Genomic DNA, 19,716 nt, shown 5'->3' with positions numbered 1-19,716 from the left:
TGATCAGAAAACACAGACAAATGTATAAGCTGCAGTTTAGAGATCTCCATTTGAGATATTCTACTTAAATTAAAGTGTTAATCAGACCTTCAATGGCTTGCGCTGTTTACTGCGACTAAATCTGCGATCAAACCTTCTCAGTGATGAACTGTAATAAACCAAACATGGATCTCCCAGCAGGCCTATATGATGAATAGCCTTTAATAAATGAGGAAACTAGATGAGGCAAAATAAACCGTGTAAGGACTGATATTCTCTTAATTTGCGCTTGTGGGTGAAAGTTCAAAAATTCAAATGAAATGTAAAAATACATTAATATTTTTTTTTATTAATTATACTAAAATAATCGGGATTATCAATTTATCTAGACAAAACTTCACTAAACATAGTTGACTAAATATGATACAAACTAAAAAGTACATCCGACACAGACTAAAACTACATTTAAAAATAGAAGACAAAATTAACACTACTATGTACATTCCATTTTTATCAATAAAATTGTTTAATTCTATTCTGAGAGTTGTCATCAGCATTGAAATTATTAATAAATGCAGATGCTAGGGCATTCCTGGAGGTTGCTATGCAAGTTAATCGGATTTTGGTATGTTTTATTGTCCACTAGTGAAAATCATGCATGATGGCTTAGAAAAATAATAACACAACTCTTCTCAATGAGATGCATGATGTGAAGCATCCTTCCTTCAGGGGTAAAACAAGAAAAAGAAAAAGTGATGCCTTTCTGAGCAACCAACACTATTAAGGATCAAAAATGTTGTTCTATAGCGTTAGAAAAAAAGATTCTGATTAACAAATGTTTCCTCTTCATATTTCCTATTTTGAGAATGTATTGATGCAAATCTTTCAAATCTTGTGCTTAGTTTGAGGCGCATTGTATTCAAAACCCCGAAATACTCTTAAACTGGATCACACGCATATCAAGGTAATTTATTTCCACTTTATTCTTTGGATAGATTCAGAGAGTATATTTGGCAACAGTGCTTTCCATTTCAAAGAAAATTCAACTCAACTTCTCCCTGACATAATAAAGTACAAAGTTTTGTACTATTGTCCATAGGCAAGCTTCCACTGTCCCAAATTATAAAAGAATAAAGTAGATGGGTTCAGGAAACAATGCATATTCTCACTACATAACATACTAGCTTTTTTATCCTCCACCACTTTAGACTGAAAAGCATTGAAGTGCATCCAACTTTATTCGCAGGACACTCACATAAAACGATATATACTATATAAGAAATATCAACTGCCAGATATTTAATCTATTTCTGATAATTCCTATATCGTCATGAAATGCAAACTATTACCACCACAACCATACAGTATAGTCACGTGACACGATACAGAGCAAATCTCAACAGCTTGATTGATTATATTGCCGTAAAATCTAAACTATATTATCGCCCAGCTCTAATCTCCTAAATGTGACTATAAGGCATGAAGATATTACGAAGTTCTAAACATTAACATCATGATTTTCTTTGAAACGATGTGTATTGTGTAATTAAACTGACTTGCGTCTGTGATAAGTTATAAACAGTAGTCAATAAAAGATATAAGAAATCCACAGTGTTTTGAAATGTGCATATATGCTTAAATATATTATTACATATACTGAATCTGTTCGAGATACATTCTTAGAAAAAAGGTTAAATGGGGTTCTATTTAGAACACAATGGTTCTTGACTCAATTTTATGCCAAAAAGTTTATATACAAGGAGAAATAACTAAAAAGATTACATAATGCTTTCATGTTTAACATGTTATTGCATTTTTGTCCTAGTGATAAAGTATGACTAATTCATAAAATGTAATTAAAAATAAAAAATAATTAAAATTGATTAATTAAAACTAAATCCATAAAATGATGGGAAAAGGTTCTATATATGAAGCATGTGACAGAAACCTTGGAAGTTCTGTACAGAACCATTTCTTCCAAGAGTGTATTATTTTGGGGTTAAACACAATATTGTCATTCCATCAAAAACACTTTAGATCCCCCTTAACAGATCAGCATGCTCCAGTGTTAGCGTCTTGCTATGTGTGTGTGTGTGTGTGTGTGTGTGTGTGTGTATGGGGGGGGGGGGGTGTGGAGGAGCAGGTTTCCCACAGCTGGGCCGCTCTATCAGCTCTTTAAAGGCTCTCCTCTGGGACCTACCACTCCTCCTAGACTCTGACATGTACACCGCTTGTCATATGGTCCAATTTGGTCAATACGGTCACACTGCTGCTGCGTTACAATAGATTAACCAGACGCTCAGAAAACAGGACAATATTTGGGTTTGTGAGCAAAATGTTGATATGCATGTGGAAGCGCACTGGATAATGCGGTCACGGGCCCTCTGTGGTTTACAAGCCTAACAATAAATACGTAAGGCACTTTTGCTTGTATTGGGGAACTCCGCTAGGCGATATCGGACTCCTTTATTTATCCACCGCTGACACTGAACGCGGAGTTTAATAGTGCATAATCCAGCTCTAGTGATTAATTACACAAAAAGAGGGCAGAAGTGTTTAGTCAGCAGAGGCTCTACAGAAAAGCCTGTCAATTAATATGTCATTTACACCCCATTCAGCCTCCAAATGCATGTTTAAATTTGATTAAAGCCTGTCTGTTTAAGTGCTAGGCGGTGAAACGGGTGAAAAGGATTAGTGTTTGCCGCACAAAGCCAGTCCCCGAAGTGCTCTTTGACTCCTGCGCAGTGGCGGGTACAGCCGGGGCCGATCTGATTGGAGGGCCCAGAGGGGAGGCCCCCCCCGGTCACCAGGGCATTGTTAGCGCCGTCAAAATGGCCTAAGAAGAATGGCTGATTATGCAGCTACAACCAGCGCTGCTAACAGGGAGCGGATTTGAATTTCTAACACAGCAGATGTTTGCTAGGCTCCTCCGTGGAGTGGGCATACACTGTTATGCTAATTTTGCAGCGCTTCTCTTCAACCTGGCCCGGAGTCACCAGAGCAAATGCACAGATCCCTCTGTCAAACTCATAATTGGCCATTATTGATATTAATTAACATTTTTTGCACCCCATCCCTGTTCCTTGACCCGGTATCTGTTGGTAAATCTAGTTATCGTGGGCCATTAGAGGCGTCGAAATCCGAGGGACCCCATGCTAGTCACAAGCCATTTATCAGAAAAGAACACAGGCCAATTAGTGCGGCGCGGAGACAGTTGTGTTGATTCGGCGCTGACTACTTTTTGATCACCATTATAAATTGCTAATAGGGCGTCGAGAGTGGCGCGGGTCTGTGAAACGCCAGAGACGAGACCAGGCCATCAGACGTGGTTTACTACGGAGCCCAGTGATGTCACAGCACATCGTGCTCCGCGGCAAGTCAATCAAACTAATGAGGCCCACAGCTTCCCACCTAGGGTTACGCTTCTCTCCGACAAAACAATACTGTGAAAACTCCTAAATCGCAATTGATATTGAATAGTCAGACCCATTATTCTCCAATAAGGGCCGACGCTTAAAGTTTTTATCGCCACAGATCAAGAGATCATAATAGGAGCATATTGACAGATATTTTTCTTGCAAAGCTCAGAGGGACCGGCTGCAGCAGGAAAATATATCAGAAGCCTATCATCAGTGCTGGGATCTCCGGTGTAAAATCGATAGTGAAGCATAGAGGGCTGGAGTTTTCACTGCTCCTCTCCGTCACTTAAAGAGAGTGCGCCGGCCCCCGGGGACTTAGTAACTTAGCAACCATGACGTTTCTGCGATTAAGTATACAGTGCCGTAATGCCATTGTTGTTTCCGCAGCCTTTTGTTGCAAATATTGATGCGAGAAGAGTGCAGATGAAATGGTTCGAGGATCACCTCTTAGCATAGTTTACCTGTGTTCTCCTGGAGCCAGCTCTACTCGAAGACCATCAGTCCAGCGGTGAAGTGCCAAGCAATCGTCCTCTACAGTACCTGCACGATTATACGCATTACCTGCGCGACAGTATCGTACAGCTAATGAGCTGAAAAGAGCAACCTTGATCTTTACCTAAACATCAGCCGCACTGATTTGTCTGTTATGGCTGCACAATCATGATGCCATGATTAACTAATTGAAGCCAAAATGTAACCAACCACTGAAAACATCTGACCCTCGTTTACTTGACAAGCATTAGTCCTATTCGGACTGGACTAGTTTAACATGGAGAGGTGGGGTAAAGTAATTAGTACCAGAGCTTCTCCAGTTCCGTCTGAATCAAAAAAGATTTACTTGACAAGCATTGTCTGTCATTTTTGTTTCACTAGATGTTGCGCAGATCACTATATGGTGTAAAGATGCTGACACATTAGCAATATTTCAGCGAAAGGCACAAAAATGTCAATAGCGTTGGGATGTAGGAAGCACAGCTCGGACAGAAGTCACTTTCAAATGAAGCTGCTTTCAGTTGGTTTGCGTGACCAACTTGAATATGAGCGGAATATGAGCGAAATCTGGATGGGAAACTTTTTAACTCTTTAAGCTAAACTCCCGAAAACACAGGTTCTCATTGGATTTTGGATGTAAAAAAATGAGCTGAGAAATTAAAATATTTGATCACGCCTTAATATCCAATATACACTGCAAGCTACTGATTCAGCAACAGGAAAATTGCATTAAACATAAATATTAATAGGTCGTAATCAGGGCTTGACATTAAGACCTGCCAAATGCGTGTGTATTTCAGCGGTGGCGTGTAACGCAGACACTCTTAATAGTCACTTTGGCACATTTTTCAATTGTAGTCTTTTGAAAAGGCATCTGAAGTCATAACCTGAGTGCAATGTAGTGTTGTCAAAAATATCGATACTCAAACGCTTTAATTTTACGCAGAATAGACACAAAATACCAGCTGCTCTTTCTCTCTCTCATTTAATTTGCTCTGGATGAAAATTGTTGCTGTTACAAGGCTTTAATTTCAGGGTGGGATTGTGAGTCTTGCACATAATTTTACTCATTCCCTCAGATAATTTAGTGCACATAAAGCCATCTCTTAGTACAAAAAAATTAAGTTATTTTTCGTTGCCTGTTGCTCTTAAACAGTCAAATACACACAAAAGAATGTCAAAATGCCGGTCTTGGCAAGTATTCACGTAAACACATTCAGTTATGTTTTAAGTGAAATAAACAGTTGAGAAAGAAAACGCATGTATAACAGTGTAATGGATCCGTGCTTCAGGTCTTAAAGTGACAGCAGCCTAATAATCCTGCTGCCACATTAGAGATAATATAAAAAATATCTGTATCGAAGTTTTTCTTCATGGTATCAATGCCAAAATTGTGGCCAGTGAAAATGCTGAGTGGCTAGTAACTTTACGATACGATATTGAAGAAAAATGCGATATGCGATAACTCATTAAATAATGCGATATTAGATATGCGATTCGATAATGCTTAAAGTGTGTAAAATAAACTAAAATTATCTTTAAAATATATTTTAAATGATATAACCTACATACGTGTTTCACATTCTTTTTGTGTCTAGAAAACAATCCTACAACTTCTGAACGTGAACAGTGTTTTACTGTAACATAAGAAGTGTTATTTTAACATCAGTGTAAACCACAGGGTTCAGGGTTTCAGGTTATCCTACATTAGGTTTATTAGACAGCAGCAACTGAATAATCAAATGTAAATAAAAAAAACACTGCTTAGTTTTTTCACTGTATGAATTAAATATATTGATTCTTATTAAAGCTACAAAAGTTATTCAGTCTTTTTTTCATGACCCCAGTTATTGCAAGCCGTTGCGATTTATATAAATATATTTGCGATATTTCGATAATTTTGATATATTGTGCAGCCCTACTAGACACAAGGGCTGCTGAGCAAAAAAATATTAATGTCAAGCACGGTTCGTAATCATGCAGTCCCAATGTCAACAGACAAAGAATTCATCAGCGTCCAACTGTAGACTTTTCAGATGTTACAGATGTTCTACATCAAATTGCGCTAAACATTAGTTTTAAGAACCGTACTAATCAGAACTACAGTTTCATCTCTACTAAGGTTAGAGAACCCCTGATGAACGTGGTTCTGCTAAGTCTCATTTGTGGCGGTTAGCCCGGTCTCAGCAGAACGATCTCCCCGTGTGTCTGGCCCAGCGTACTGGAACTCCTCGACTGGGATTGTGTTTCTCTGCGAGACTTCTCCCGCGAGACTCTCTCGCAGAGCCCAATTACAACTTTCATCATCAATCATCAGCGTTATTTATTCAGCAAAATGAATTTCTAATTAATAACTGATGAGCATTATGGCCTTGAAGACTGTAAAGCTATTAATTATGCCGGGCCATAGGGAATAAGCCTGTAAAGCAGTACCTGGCGGATCTTCTGTGCCATTAGTGTTACAGTAGCGAATGTTTACCTCCTCCAGGACTACAGTATTTAGCCTGTGCCCATTGTAGGATTATTGAGCTAATTAGATGACTGTGACTGGCATATGTTTCCTCTTCAGTCGGAGCACTACTATAATAATGAACTATAACTGCGGGACAAAGCCTCCGATTTCTCAAACCCCAAACTGCCAGGCCCAAGGGAGATGTTTAGCCCACAATAAAAGAGGATGTTTTAGACTTCCATTGTGTCTTTTGAGCAGTTAGCTCATTTTTACAGTGAAGATGGCTCTTTGTGCAGCCACATTAGGTGTCAAGGCCACAAGTGATGGGAGTGTAGTGTTTTTACTAGGCGCTGGTTACCTGAGCACCGGCCTTGTGGATAACAGATCGTATAAGAGGTGAAATGAGCGCAGCATTGAGGAGTTGTGTTGTGGTCTCAGTTCATCAGCTCCCTCCTCACCCAGAGCAGCGGTCCATGCCCAGCTCAGCAGTAATGATGACTTACAGACTGCTTTCAGACACCCGGTATTTCTGTCTGGGAAGAAAATACAAAAGTGAACCTAAAAACAAAACATTATGAGCTGCATGTAAGCATTCCTCAAACCAAGTAATAGAGAGAAGATGTGCTGGCACATGCAAAATACACTAAACAGTGAGTATTTTGTAGTACTAAGAAAAAAATGGTTCTTATAAAGTCCCTTAAAACTCACCTTTGATCACCGAAATGCCATATTAAAATGTTTTTTAGTTTCGTAGCTTGAATACACTCTTGCCTCATTTAGTACACGCGGTTCTATGAATATATGCAAATGAGCCCCGCCTCCACTCACTCACTCAGCTCAGAGATCCACTCGTTGGCGATCACACGTTGATCTGATTGGTTACAAGGTAGTTTGTGACGTCAGAAACACCAGCGATTTCAAACTCTGTTTTTGAGACTGTCTCGGTTTTAAGGAGAAAATACTCGTGTCAATGCTGTTTGACTCATGAATTTACACATGGTTTATCTTAAAGCATATTAAAAACACCACATAGACATATAAACAACATTAAAAGCTTGATTTTCACCACAGGGGGACTTTAAGAACTGTTCACTGAAAGATTCTTTAGGGAACCAAAAATGATTCTTCTACAGCATCACTGCCAAAAAAACACAATTTTTATTTTATTTTTAATAAAGTGTAGTTTGATCATAGAAGAAAATTCGGTCATCATTCTTTACCCTCATGTTATTCTAAATCTGTGTGACTGACTTTCTTGGAAAAAAGATTGAAAAAAGATTGATTTGAAAGAATGTTCATGCTGCTCTTTCCCAGAAAACGAAAATGCAAAACAAAAGCACTATAAAAAAAAGTCCTCATTTATAAAGAAGTGCATAGAATGATCCTAAATTTGAATGTACGACAATTTTCAAAATGTTCCTACGAACGATTTATAAAATGTCCATATGCAAAAAAAATGTTTTTCCTAAATGCATCTCAGTTTATAAATTGCAGTTCATCTGAAAATCAAACACAACGTGAACAAGCGCATAAACTCCACCTACAGACCGCCCACAAACATCAATTTATGTTTTAGGAGCACTCATCGTCATCATGAGTAAGTGAAAGTATATTCATATTTTTTTCCGGGAAATCATATATAATTAATGAATTTTAATGACATAATTGTCATGTAGTTGCTCATTTGGATTTTTATCCTAAAAAAAATGGATTTTTAGGATCAAATTCGATTGTACGTGCATTTTATAAATGAGGCCCTAAGCCTTCTGAAGCCATGCAAAAGCTTTGTATGAAGAAAAGACTGAATGTTTTGTTACAAGACACTGAAAATCTTCTGCTGTAGTATCTCATTTGAACATGACAAACTTGGAGCGAGGTTATATTGGTTCTTCTATTTTTGTGTTTTGAGAAATTCAAAAAGCCATACTTTTGGCTTTTCGTGATGATTTTCAGTTTTGGCTGAACTATTCCTTGCTTCACCTTTTGAAGTGTTTTTTTTTTAAAGAGTAAAATGGTATATATCTGTGTTGTGGATCAGGAGAACCTCCGATGCCTTTAGCAGTCGGTCAGTGCTGACTTGAGCAGGAACCTGATGGATATGCCCTCACATTACTCTCAGCATGTAAAGAATGCTACAGAACGCTTATGCACGCTGAATATTAAGGTGAATATGTAGATGAGAGTCCTAATTGAAAGCGGTGGATCAATACTACCGCCCACAGCAGTGCACACACTCTTCTTTACCCTCAATCATGTGTCAGTCATTCATCTCTGGGTTAACCTCACGCCAACCTAAAAATTAAGAGAGCTTATCGTCTCTGCGCAGAACATTTCAGTACAGAGAGATGAAAAACACAAGAGATGTCAAACGTTTGATGAAGAGCCATGAACAGATGTAATTCCTATATTTAGGAAATGAAAACCAGTCAAGCAATGCTTCAATTTAGTCATTGTTACAATTCAGCACAATTTCTGCACGTTTGTGTCAAATATATATATATTTTTTTTGCATATCTTCATCTCATCTTGAGCAAATCTACAGCGCTACAAACGGAGATGGATGGAGTCATGCATGGATGTTTTAGGTATCTAGAACAAACACAATAAATGTACATGAGTCTTATGCTGAATTTGCTCTCTTGGTTTGAGCTGGATGTGTTTTATTCTCCACCATCACAGTCTGTGTGTTTATGTGTGTGAGAGAGACCAAAGTCCAGTAATAGATTCTTACCTACTTCACTGTCTTCACTGAAGAAAACTGTCTAGAATATATTTTTTGTGTTTATATAACCGCAGTGTAAGGAATACTGACGAGGAAAGTTATTCTTGCTTTAGTCCAGTTTTGGTAAACAATGGAAAACTTTTCAAGAAATACAAACATTAAACTCCGGTAAATGCTAACGTTAATCTTGCACAGACTAGCAGCAGTTTTGTTTGCCAGTTTGTTTGCCAAAAAAATATCTAAAGATGATATTAATTAAATATTAATAAAGACTTTTTACAGCCTTCTATAAGTTCACTGAGGCAAAAAAAATGTTGTACAGTATAGCCTAGTAATTTGTAGAAGGTAGAAGCTATAATTTGATCAAATAGTTTTATGTAATAGGCTATAATATGTAGGCTATGTGTGATATAATAATACAGTGAAATAACTTGTCTACCAACGTTATATATATACTGTAGCCTATACAACAGGATTGTTTTGTATTATTATTATTCGCTTACCTGTGGCAGTAGTAGCATGGTTGTGATATCGATGTTAATGGCTAGATGGTAATTTGATATGCCACTGAACGATATTTGACATTCTTTTAGTTGTAAAAAATGTGTTTTCCATGCAGAGTCGCGAGCACTGGCTGCACGTGCAGGTGCTGAAGTAACTTCGTCATCGCTGGCGAACCGACAGGATTCATTTGCAGGTTTGGTTATGCCTGTTTTTTGTAATGTTGTTCAATGTTCAATAAAAATAAAAAAAGCGGAAGAAAAGCGGTTTTTCGTTTGATTGAGAGAGAAAACTTACGATTGACTGTGATTGATCTGTTCGAATGATTCAGGCTTAATCACCAACCAATCAATGCAGACCGTTTTCCTATCTTAAAGAACCGATTCAAAAGAGTGATTCATTTGAAAATTCTTTCGGAACTCTCTCTTAACTCATAAATCGAACCTCGTCCTCAACACGATTACTTGTGGTAATTGTAGTCCTTAATTAGACCTTAGTCATTGTGAACAACCCCTTCGATATTCGCGTTTGTGAATTTTTTATGCATTAAAAATAAAAATGCAAGATTTTTATGCTGTCATTTACAAATTATGCAAAGAAATATGCATTTAAAATACAATAATATCATTTTTTTAAATACATTTTAGTATTATCATATGATAAACAATAAATAATAATAAAAAAAAAAAGTATTTGTGCCCTGTGCTTGAAATTTTTGGCAACAAGGAAGTGAATGGGATATGTTAGGTTAGGAATAGCTACATATAAATTACATTTTTTAATTTTTTTGGGAGGGGAAAAATGAGGTACATTTTGTAAAAACCAATAACCCATGGACAAAAGAAATCTGTGTGTTGTGCATAAATCACAAATTCCTTTTAGGGGATACATTGTTCAGTACTGGCAGGCAGTATGATAGCCTTTTTGCCTGATGTGTTTTAGGTTGATGGTATAAGTTTTATAGAAGACAGCGTGGAAAAGCGGCACATTTTGGTACATTATCCTAGTTTGGAAGATCTGATCTATACTACAACCAGAGGTCAGGAAAGATGCCACTGCATATTGGCCTCACTACACTGACAAGCAAATGCTTCAAAACTGAGGTCAAACAGGTCAAAACCAAGTTACGTGTGGAAACTAAGTATGGAAAAGAACAGTGGAAGGAAACACTGGAAAAATAAGAGTCTTGTTGATTTTCACTAAAATGCCACAATTATTCCTTTGGAATTCTAAGAAAGAAACTATGTTTTGTTTTTTTTGTTTTTTTAAACACTAAGAGCTTTCCACTACTTTCAGATATTGAAAATGCATTTGAATGTACAGCATGTGTGTGAAGTTTCAGACAATTTGCCAAAATTAACTCAACCAAATAGGGCAAAGTCAGTTATTAATGACAGCACCCTAAAAAAAAAAAAAGATCAAAGGTCAGATGTAGAAAACTAATTTTGGAAAAAGATTTAGCCTTAGATATATGTCACATGTCATTTGTGATTTCATAATTAGTTCCATAGAGGGTTAAGAACCTCTTTTTAAAGATCTCTAGGAGGTTTTGTGAGATCTATCATCTGTTGACATGTTTGCCATCAATCCAAACTAGACTATGCGTTTTATAGCACTTATATAGGCTATATACACACACACACACACACACAGATTACACACTTATTTTACACATCTGATTCATTACATTTATGCTATTCAAAATATTGTGATTGATTTATAGATTGTCTTCTTTTTAAAAAAATAGTTTATTTAACTTCCAGACAATTTGCCAAAAATAACTGAACCTAATAGGGCAAAGTCAGTTATAAATGATGGCACCCTAAAAAAAAAAAAGATCAAAGGTCAGACGTAGAAAACTAAGTTTGAAAAATGATTTTTGCCTTAGATATATGTAAAATATAGTCGTTTATTTTTTTTTCTAGCTGTGATTTCATAATTAGTTCCGTAGAAGGTTAAGAGCCTCTAAAAGAGGTTTTGTGAGATCTATCATATGACGACATTTTTGTTCCCATCAATCAAAACTAGGCTATGCGTAATACACTTATATAGGCTACATATATATTACACACTTATATCACACATCCGATGCTTTGCATTTCTGCTATTCAAAATATTGTGATTGATTCATAGATTGTCTTTTCTTCTTTTCTTTTTTTTTAAATGTTATTCAACTTCCATCCATTTGAGTGAAATAATCTATGGCAGCAATCTAGCAGCAGACATTTTGTAAAATCTATTTGCAATCATTTTCGATGAAGCCCCGGCCGTTTGTCTTGGGAGAGGAGAGGAGTAAAGGATAATTGTCTGTAGTCCAGTAAAAGCCACCACACTTGAGTGAGCTTACAGCCGGCAGATCCCAGGGCCCGGGGAAGATAGAGCAGTTAATGTTCCCTTTTATTTTAGAGGATGTGTCACTTGTATCTCAGATTTATACCATGATACAGCAATTTCGCCCAAACAGATGGATAATAGTGTCAACGAGAGGAGAAAGGAGAAAGACGGCGTTTCTTTTATCGAGTTAAGCGCGGATTGTTTGGAGGAGACCGTCGTTCTCTCTTTCCCTCTTAATCTCCCTAATCTCAGCGGCATTAAGCTTGATCATTTTTGTTTGAAGGAGCAGAACGTGGCGGTAATGGCGTCCTAATAGCCAGCGCTGGGGACACAAATCCACCGGCCCTGTTTTCTGCCGTGCCTCCATAAGCACCTCTGATTTATTGCTCTCTTTATGACAGAGAGGAAAATGATGTGCTGCAGGTATATATCAGCGCAGAAAAGGAAATTGAACGCAGATATCATCTTGTCAGATGGTTAATGCTCTTCCCCCTGTCACATTCGATAGCACCAATTTGGAGAATCCTGCAGAGGTAAAAAGAAGACAATTAACAATGACAGAGTGGTAATGGATGAGCCCATAAAATGAGTCTGCGGGCTGCAGGATGCTTTGTATGATTTCCACATGAGATAGAGCCACGGGTACATGCTAGAGCTACGCCGGCATTAACTCCAACCCCCCTTTTAGCCCCCGTCGGCCTGAAAACAGACCGTATATCGCTGGTGAAAGGGTCATGGGATGCGGTCGCTCTCCTCTCAAGACGCTGTATTGCGAAAGCTATGTAATTACCATAATTATCGAGCACTTGCGGGAATCAGTGGGTTTGGTAAGTCTGTTTGCCGTTACATCGATTTCCAATGGCGTATCACCTAAAACATCAACTCACCGTAAATCCGTGTGTCAGATGTTATGGGATGGATCTAGTATGAGGGCTAAATTATATGAAGGTCAGGCAGTATTTTAACTCCCACTCGGAGGCTGCAAGGACTACAAACTGCCCTATCATTTTAGTTCCTCTTCTTAAATCGGGTGTTCGAATGCTCTTGTGTCATTTTTGAACTGCAAAATACCTTCTGTAAGCAATGGTCAATGCCGGCAAAATGTGCAACACACTATTTAATGCCTTGTAATAGTACTTAGTATTTGAGGATAAAATTTAAAGGGGCAGGGGAGGCGATTTGTTCTAGAAACATTATTTGTTATACTGGTTGAAAGTCTCTTCACATCCTGATAGCAATCACGAAGTTAAGTGCTCTAAATGTATTTATGTGTGTATATTGTCTCTGGAAGGCATAGGACCATAAAATGTTCATCCAATCAATGCATTTGGCCTGAATTTTCTATTCCACTACTGCTACTTTTCCATTGTTTTTCCAATGTAAACACGCGCTAGACGGACGTCTTTAACCGTTGCATGCTCGTCTTTTCCGCATGACACGCCATTCTAAAAACGCAGTGCTCAAGTTAAAATAAGTTAAAGGTATAGCGGAGGATCTTTCCGAATTTTAGAGAAGACCCGCCCTCTCCAATTTTGTTAAAAATGCACATGCGGCGCAACACTCTATTTGCTCCCGAGAGCGAACGCCTATTAAACGTGTTGAGTGACCGAGGACTCAAGACATGATATGCAATGGAGAAGTAGCTTGTTGCATTTGTGTAATAAATACTATGGTGAACACATTGTAATTATCGAAAATGAACACACAAGGTTTTAGAATATTTCAGCGTGATACCATTTACCATTTGGTCATAAGGCTACTTAAGACAAATTGAGATGTTTACCGTGTCTACGCGGTGCATGACTTGTGCCAGGGCTAGCATCGCTAATCATAGCTTACATTAACTTTTACTAGCAGTGATTTTAAATGGATTTCTCCAAATAGCATGACAAACTTTACCTGTCTAGTTGAATCTTCGTGACTGCAGCATCAGTGGGAAGCCAAACCTGAGGTTTTAGCGCACGCCAGCATGTGAAATATTCACCCAAAATCACTCTGGTCTTGTTTCTATATACTGTGGCCTTTCTCTTCTTATCATACACTTCGTATACATTTTTTCTCTTTCGACCCTCAGCCATTTTCAAAGGAATGGCTGAAACCGTAACTCATCACACATAATACACCTGAAAGTGCGCATGCGCAGAAAGCGAAAACTACATAGGGACGAGCACGTACGACGGCCTTACGTAAACATATCACCAGAATGATTGACACTTAGGTGGACCAATAGTATAGGCTACCCACCCGGAAAAAGAAAATCCTCCACTATACCTTTAAACTTTTTTAAAAAATTGTTTCGAGACCTTGCGCTTTTTTCGGTCCACTGACCTGCGTCTCATATTAACGCAGTTGGTTAATGCGTTGTTCTGTGTGAACTGGCATTTAGACAGACGTCAGTCACCGAACAGCAGCTACAGTTCCTCCTGAACCAAAACCACCAGCTTATGCTGCGGTCACCATAATCTGGAAGAGATGGAAACCCGTGATGTTAAACTCGGAGCGATTCGTGACTCAAATTTATGCGTTTTAATGGCAACACTATAACCGGCGAAATCTGCAGCAGTCAGGTGTTCAGGAGCTCTTTAAGTTATTGGTGTTCATTATTTTTGCAATGTAATGTGCTTTGAGACATGAGGGAGTTTAACTGTCTCTCGTCTCGTGATGCTTTGCAGAGTCTGCTGTACGTGTTTTTATAGCAAACATGTTGATTCCACATTAAACAGCAGTGATTATGGTAAAAATATGTCATCGGACCTCAGAATGGACTGCATTGTAGAGCCTTCAAAATTATGTCTCTTTTTCTGAATCAAGTCTGAAAGTACTTTCTCACAATTCAGGGGCAAAATTTGAGAGTTGGTTACACTTTATTTGGTAACACTTTAATTAAGTACCTTTGTTACAAGTGTTACATGTAGTTACTATAGTAAATAATGCATTATTACATGCAAGTAATCTTAAATCAAACCCTCCTCCTCCTCCTCCTCCCCTTACCTATAAGTACATGTAATTAATTAATTAATTCTCATTACTCAGAACTTAAATGTATAATTGCACTGTAGCACAGACACCTTAAAATAAAGTGTAACCCTTTATATTTAAGGTGATGTAGTTGCATTGTACTTACACCAATTATATTAACTACATGTTCTTACTATAGAGTTACGTTAGGGTTAGTGTTAGTTACTTGTATTTATGCATAATTTAATGTTACAGTAAGTACATGTGTAGTAACGTGTAACTACGTCATCTTAAAATCAAGTGTTATCCGAGCATTTTCCATTGAAACCCCCCACTGGTCAGGAGGCTGTTTTATAGGAACGAAAAGTTCAATTTACTTTTACATGTGAGTCGACCGTGTCAGTCATCTCTAAATATATGAGGGTAAGTTAGAAGTGACCGTGAAAGATTGTCAGAGTTAAAGTAAAAAAAATGGGCCCTTTCAGAGGTGAAAAACGCTGAAGAACACGCGAGCGATGATAGGCCTGGCATTTCTCTGCACCACCATGCCTCTAAAAACGTTTTAGAAGAGTCTCCATTTGAGCTACAGCGAGGTTTAATGACTTTTCTGCTCCAGAGAAGCTTATTGTTCCTGTCGAACAGTTTACGGCAGGCTCCAGTGCGCCGCGGATGGAGGGGGAAATGTGTTTTGTGATTTAAATGGTAATTCCGTTCAAATCAACATATTTTTGGCACCTCGTGACCTTTTCGTGAAATGAATTCACGCCACTCAACTTTGTCTTCTGGCATTTAAGAATCACAGAGCCAAAAGCTAATTGCCAGAATTCAAGCGCTCATGGAGCGTCTCGTTTTTCGGGCCATGGCGCCGCATTGTTTAATTTGATTTTAATGTGTCCCTCAAGCCGACGGCGGGATGATGACTTTGATAATGATACAGTTGTCATCATCCCACGGTGAACTCTAATACCGGGACATGTTAATTGCTTTTGTGACATTCAACTCATTATGGTCCGTATCATTCCTCGTGCCCTCCTTATAAGGAAATGGCGAGGATCTAAATTTCAAACCACACTTAGTTTTTTTGGTAACACTTTATTTTACAGTGTCATTGTTACATTATGTTACAATAGTAAATAGAGTAAATTAGGCATAATTAGCCTTCATGCAGTTAACCCTCAACCAAATCCTAATCTTACCCTAACCCTATAGTAAGGGCATTTTGTTAATTATTATTATTATTATTCAGTTCTTAAATATATAATTACACTGTAACCTTAAAATAAACTGTTGCCTAACTGTTTTTTTGTTTTGTTTATTATCACAATGCACCATGCACGCTTCAGGAATATAACAAGTCACCTTTATGAGGATTTTGAAGCGCTCACCCCAAAGGCCAGTAAATGGAAAAGTGACATGGCTCGTGCTCTTGTCTATTTAACTTATTCAGTTCTTCTGTTATATATATTCTGCCTGGAACAGCGAGGTTATTTTCCTCCAGGGTTCACAAGGCCAAGCTGTTTCATTTCAACAGAAAATTGTTTCTTAGGATTTCAATCTTTGGCTGCTCGATATGACAAAACACAATATCAAGAACACTTATGTTTCTTATCTGCCATATTTTCAGGGAATAAATAAAAGATCAGTGTAAATCTGAGTCGAGAGACGTGCGAGGTGAATCGGAGAGGGTTGCACTCAGAGAATCCATAGATGCCGGTGCGGACCGACACGACCGGGTCGGGATCACCTCCGCTCGGCAAACCAGCGGCTCGTTTGTCATCTGTGAAAATCAATTAGTAGGTCGCTAATAGCAGAGAGCAGATGGAATCTCTTTCCTGTGTGGACAAAAACTGGCCGAAAATATGCATGTTTCACTATATTTTCTCTCCACCTATATAGGGATTCTCTACTCACTTAATAATGTTGGGTTAAAAATAACCCAACGAGTAACCCAATGATGGTATAGCACCTTCCCAACTGTTATTTTAACCCAATGCATTGGGTTTTTACTAGAAATTACGATAAAAAAATGATCCAATTTTTTTTAAATAACCCAACATAGTGCCCCAATAGGTACTATAACCCAAAAGTTTTTTCAAACATTTTTAATTTTTTTTACTGTGTATATAAACCAGCTAGGCCTCTGATGAAAAGAGAGTGGGGACTGTATCTCTTGGAAATCTTTGGTTGCTGTTGTTCTGAAACACCGTAAAAACACTCTCAATTTCCACACAACATCCTATTGAGGTTGTATTTTTCCTAACCGAACAGATGTATCAAGCGAAGGAGAGATGGTGAGAAAAAATTAGTTTGAAGTACTGGAAATGTGAATCTTTCTTGAGGCGAGTATCAAGATGGATTCATATCTAATCGCTCCATCTGCCTGAGAGAAGTCCTCAATAAAAAAAAACGATTGTGCCGCAAACATGAAAAAGCGTCTTTGAGCGCGCGGCTCGCAAACTCTTTAAATTGATGGGAATTCAAAACACACAAAATGATTTTACTGACAGCGCACTACCATAGATGTCAAAGAAAATAAATGTCATCTTTCTCAGCATGATGTAGTGAGGAGTTTGACTCTGAATGAAACGGGGGGTGTGTGGGCTATACTGAGCGCACACCTCACGAGTAATTCACCAACACTTGATCTACATCATATTTGCTGGGAAAGGTTCAAATGTCCTATTGACGGGTTATTTTTTGTGTGCTGTCAGAGGTCAGTTTATAGGAATCAGGTGCCACTGTCCTGCTGACAGTGATGCATTGCTGCGCTCAGGGGGTCACGTATCTGTAAACATGCATTACAAAATCCCAAAGACAAATGCGAGAGACTGACCTGAGAGAGAGAGGCAGCGAGGGAACAAGTGTGTGTCAAGGGGGCAGAGATAGCGCTGTTGTTGCAAATGAAGAGGGTCAAGTAATCAAGCTCAGTTGGGCTTGTGTGTCACTCACATTATCTAATACTGTCTGAAATGATCAATGAGCTAAAATAAAATGATCACAAGCTAAAATAGGCTCTCTAATGAAAATGGACTGTGTTTTAACACATTCTTCTCGATGCGTCTCGGTGTCAGGATGGAAAAGCCTATTTCAGCCGAGCGCACACAGATGCTCTCTCACGCTCACTTGAGCTTGGTCACTTATCCATTCAAGTGGCAGATCCACTGACCGGCAATCTCTACACACAAATAACACCAGCTACAACCAATAACTACACACATCTACCTGCGTAACATGACCCCATTCACTCTCAAACACAGAATAATGGATATTTAAAAAACAAAAAAAGGGAAGAAACTGACATTTGTGTGATTGTGTTCATCATCAACAACAAAAATAATAACGTGTACCAATTCTATAGCCTACAATTTTCTATGTCATAATCATTTGTTAACAAAAGTATTCATTACTTCAATTAGCTCATTGATTCTGCCTTAAATTCTTACATTGTTTAAATGTATTTGTTGCATACATTATTGAATTGTTTTTAGCTAACTGTGATTTGTATATGTACATTTCTGAAATACATTAGATAATACATTAGGTAACAGACAGTTACCTCTGATAACAGATCACTCTAAATTGTAAATGCATTTTCTGTAAAGCTGCTTTGAAACGATGTGTATTGTGAAAAACGCTAGACAAATAAATGTGAATTGAAATGTGAATCAATTCACATTAAAAAGGCTGTGGCTAAAATAGCAACAAAAATATTTTTTGGCACCAAGTTTAAATAGTTGTTAGATGCCATAAACTTAGTTCAAATAGTGGCAGATATTATTTGCATCTCAGTGCATTGTAGTCACAGTCCTTTCAAATAAATACCAGCACAATTACAACCATAATGAAATGAGCCTTCACAATAGATAATGATTGTCAATCAACTCTGCTTGAGAGCTACATCTCAATTTATCTGTTCAGTAAAGCTCACCTGAGTAATAAAGAGTATTAAAAACACCATCTCTGTGTCGATTTTACATTTCAAATCCCTCAGTTCTCTGAAAAGCCAAGCCAATGTTGGTTCTTGTTTTATGTCTCGGTCTCTCTTCTCCAGCAGACTCTCCTCGGTTCAGTGTTTGTTTATAACAGGTGATTCCCCGGAGGTTGCAGATTTAGCGGCTCCATGTCATTCCTGCTCGTGACCACTAACCTCTTCCACTCCCACACCAGACACGTGAACTTTCTCCATTTAAAGCAGCACTATGCAGTTTTTTTAGCTTAACTGAACAGCTTCAGAGTTATTGGAATGGTTATATGACTCTTTTCGGGTTGAATGGAGGTCGTCTCGCCCCCCTCTGGTCCCTGTGAGTGGAAAAACCGCATTTGCAACTTTGGGCCGGCGGACCGCCAGCCTCAGCGTCAGGAAGTATCGCGTGATTTCAGCTCTCGCGATGTAACGAATTGCTTTACGGCACTGCACACATTATACGTGTATACGCCCCCATCCAGGATCCGGCTAGCAATAAGAACAACTATCGTCATGGCTAAACTGGCACATAAGAAACAGAAAGCTAAAAAAACATTGTCGGAGGAACAGAGAAAGAATAAACGGCAGACTGACCGAGCGAGGAGTCAGACACGAGTAAATATCGGACCTGCGTTTTCAGAATGGAGAAAAAAAACGAAGCGCGCGCGGTCGGAAGAGTCTAGAAAAAGGTAACGAGAATCTGACAGCGCGAGGAACCAGACAAGAGTCCCACTCGCTCAGGCTTTCACTGTTAAAGTGGATTCCTGCTATTTTCATGAGAAAAGTTGTCAATATCTCAATTATGATAAATTGCAATAATCATGTCTAACAAAATAATAACGGACATTGTTATGAAATAATGCGATGTACATGATGTAACTATTGATGTCATCTG

Source organism: Siphateles boraxobius, unplaced genomic scaffold, assembly GCF_051911475.1.
Source record: "Siphateles boraxobius isolate OS27281-9 unplaced genomic scaffold, OSU_SipBor_1 59, whole genome shotgun sequence".
Taxonomy (NCBI): domain Eukaryota; kingdom Metazoa; phylum Chordata; class Actinopteri; order Cypriniformes; family Leuciscidae; genus Siphateles; species Siphateles boraxobius.
The sequence above is the reverse complement of the archived record's forward strand: the minus strand, read 5'-3'. Positions refer to the sequence as shown.